Below are 4,122 nucleotides of genomic sequence, written 5' to 3'. Positions count from 1 at the left end.
GGTTAGAGGCTTGAAAGATGTTGTGTTTGAGAAGGATAAGCTTTGTAGCTCTTGTCAAGCCGGCAAATAAATTGGAAACACCCATCCTAAGAAAAGCATGATGAGCACTAGTAAAGCATTTGAGTTATTACACATGTACTTGTTTGGGCCAACTTAATACACTAGCATTGGTGGTAACAAATATGACTTTGTGATAGTGGATGATTATACTAGATACACTTAGGTATTCTTTCTAGTGGACAAAAGTGATGTGTTTGTAACATTCAAATCATTTGTCAAGGACATTCACAATGAGTTTGAAACAACCCTCAAGAGAGTTAGAAGTGACAATGGTAGTGAGTTCAAGAACACTAGAATTGATGAGTTGTCTAATGAATTTGGAATTAGACATCAATTTTCGGCCAAGTACACTCCACAATTAAATGGCCTTGTTGAGAGGAAGAATAGAACACTCATTAATATGGCAAGGTCTATGCTTAGTGAGTACAATGTGAGTCAATCTTTTTGGGTCAAAGCTATCAAAACGACTTGCTATTGTAGCAACCGCCTCTATTGTCACCCATTGAAAGAGAAGACACCATATGAGCTCTTGAATGGTAGAAAGCCCAATATTGCATATTTTTGGGTCTTTGGTTGCAAATGCTATATCTTGAAGAAAGGCACTAGATTTGGCAAGTTTAACAAGAAATATGATGAAGGATTCCTACTTGGATACTCAACCACTAGCAAAACATATAGAGTTTGGAATTTGGATAGTGGTACTCTTGAGGAAGTTCATGATGTTGAATTTGATGAAACCAAGGGTTAATAAGAAGAAAATGAGAGCTTGGAAGATATTAATGGCATTCAACTTTCAAATGCCATGAAGAACATGGATGTTGGTGAATTGAGGCCTAGACAAGTGAATGATGATGAAGATGATCAAGTGCAAGTGCTCTCTAAATCAAATATGCAAGATGATACAAATCAAGCTAGTACAAGTGGCTCTTTTGATTATGTACAAGATCAAGTGGCTTGTGCATCATCTCAACCCAATAATCAAGGAAGTGCAAGCAATCAAGTTCCAATCCTCCAACCAACCAATATTGCAAGGGATCATCCATTGGACACTATCATTGGTGATATTTCAAGAGGTATGCAAACTAGATCAAGGTTGGCTTCATTTTATGAGTATTTCTCATTTGTGTCATCCATGGAACCAAAGAAGATAGATGAAGCATTGAAGGATGTTGATTGGGTGAATGCTATGGATGAAGAATCGAATAATTTCATAAGAAATCAAGTATGGGAATTAGTGGAGAGACCAAAGGGACACAATATGATTAGAACCAAATGGGTCTTTAGAAACAAGCAAGATCAAGATGGGATAGTAGTAAGGAACAAAGCAAGATTGGTAGCACAAGGATATACACAAGTTGAAGGTCTTGACTTTGGATAAACATATGCCCTAGTTGCTAGATTGGAAGCAATTAGAATCTTTCTAGCCTATGCTTATGCCCACAACCTCAAACTCTATCAAATGGATGTTAAGAGTGCATTTCTCAATGGTTACATCAATGAAGAAGTATATGTTGAGCAACCTCCTGGCTTTGAAGATGAAGAGAAGCCCGACCATGTGTACAAGTTGAAGAAGGCATTGTATGGCTTAAAGCAAGCACCTAGAGCATGGTATGAGAGATTGAGGGACTTTCTACTCTCTAAAAGGTTCATGATGGGCAAGGTTGACACCACTCTTTTCATCAATAAGATTGGAAAAGATTTATTTGTGTTGTAGATCTATGTTGATGACATCATATTTGGATCAACAAATCAAGACTTTTATGAAGAATTTGGAAAGATGATGGCTAAAGAGTTTGAGATGTCCATGATTGGAGAGTTAAGTTACTTCCTTGGTCTTCAAATCAAGCAATTGAAGAATGGTACATTTGTGAGTCAAGGCAAGTACATCAAGGACATGATCAAGAAGTTTGGCATGAGTGATAGCAAAGTCATTAGTACACTAATGGGAACAAATGGCAACTTGGATAGTGATGCAAGTGAAAATATGGTGAATCAAAAATTATATCGGTCTATGATTGGAAGCCTACTCTATGTAACCGCATCAAGGCCGGATTTCATGTTTAGTGTATGCATGTGTGCATGATTTTAAGCCTCACCAAGAGAAAGTCATTTGAAGCCTACAAAGAGAATATTGAGGTACTTGAAGCATACATAAAATGTTGGTTTGTGGTATTCCAAAGGAGCAAAGTTTGAGCTAGTTGGTTACTCTGACTCAGATTATGCGGGATGCAAGGTTGAAAGAAAGAGCACATCGGGCATATATCAATTGTTGGGAAGATCACTTGTTTCATGGTCATCAAAGAAGCAAAATAGTGTTGCATTATCAACCGCCGAAGCCAAATACATATCCGCCGGTAGTTGTTGTGCACAAATACTTTGGATGAAGGTCACCTTAAATGGCTTTGGAATCAAGTTCAAGAAAGTGTCATTGCTATGTGACAATGAGAGTGCAATCAAGTTAACCAACAATCCGGTTCAACATGCAAGAACAAAGCACATTGATGTCCGCCACTATTTCATAAGAGATCACCAACAAAAAGGGGACATTTGCATTGAGAGTGTAGGCACCGAAGATCAACTTGCCGACATATTCACCGAGCCATTAGATGAGAAAAGGTTTTGCAAGCTAAGGAATGAGTTGAACATATTGGATTTCTCAAATATGTGTTGATGCACCCCCCACTTATATGACTTGCCTCTCCTTCGAGCAATCCAAGGTAAAAGTTGATTGGCATGGCATACATCCTTGCTAAGGACATGTTTAGTGCATCTAGTCATTTTCTTTCATATTTAATAGGCCCATTCATGAAAATCAAATAAATTTGATGATTGTATGATACCACTATTGCTTCTATACTTAATTTGGTCTAGTGGTAGCATATAACATGTTTGTGGGCTTGTAAATCTAGTGTTTGATCTAGAAAATGAGCCCTAAATGTTTAACTCAATATGGTACAAGATAATCCTTATTTGGAGGTGTGAAGAAGCTTATCCTTGGATCAAACCGAGTTAAATATCTTTAGCAAATGATCTAGATTGGACTAAATCTAGGAAAATGATCATCACCCCATTAATTGACATTGATAATCTTAACCTATCGACATTTTGAACCTTTGTGGTCATTGATGACAAAGGGGAGAAAACAAAGATATTAGTGTTAAGGGAAGAAATAGTATACAAAGATAGTGAAAAGACAACAAAGGGGGAGAGAAATTAAGATATAAGTGATATGGGGAGAATTTGACATATGGGGAGAGATATGATAAAGGAAGGGGATCAATTAAAATTTTGAGCACACAAGTAGGGGGAGCAAGCTCATGAACTTGTATGGTGCATTTCATATGTTTGCTTGCATGGCACAAGTTTTAAATTTCAATATCCATGCTTGTGTGGTGTATGCTAGTTGTAGGTTTGAATGATGAAATGAAAAACTAGCATGCATAGGTTAAGTAACTAGACTCATGCTCATATTATGAAAACTAGACCCTTACTTCTAATGTTGATCTCACGGGGTATTCTAGTTTTTGTGTATGACTAGTTACTAATGGTGCTAAGGATGGTATATTGGTGCACTTCGATTGGTATCATGCTTCAAAGGTTCATCTTTTATACCTTAGCATTATTTGGTTGATATTGTCTCCTATATTTCCTATCTAACAATATGTGCAAGCTACAATTCAAACTCTTAGCACATATGTAGAGGGAGCAATTGTTACCATTTAGGGTTCATGAAACTTGTCCATATCCTTTTACACATGGTAAATATGCTTGGGCAAGCAACATGGATTCAATTTAATTTCAATTCATATCTTTATGAAAGGGTTATCATCAATTACCAAAAAGGGAGAGATTAAAAGCTCTAGTTTTGTTTTGGTGAATTGATGAAACCCTAAGTGCTAACCTAGTTTATCAAAGTTATTATGAGATAGGTAGCACTACTCCAAGTGGTAAAGCAAATGAAGATCATAACTTGATGATGGCTATGCCATGGTAATGATCAAGTGCTTGGACTCAGAAAAGAAGTAAGAGAGGAACAAAAAGCTCAAGGTAAAGGTAAAATTG

This window comes from Miscanthus floridulus, chromosome 15 (assembly GCF_019320115.1).
Source record: "Miscanthus floridulus cultivar M001 chromosome 15, ASM1932011v1, whole genome shotgun sequence".
In the NCBI taxonomy this organism is placed as follows: Eukaryota; Viridiplantae; Streptophyta; class Magnoliopsida; order Poales; family Poaceae; genus Miscanthus; species Miscanthus floridulus.
The sequence above is the reverse complement of the archived record's forward strand: the minus strand, read 5'-3'. Positions refer to the sequence as shown.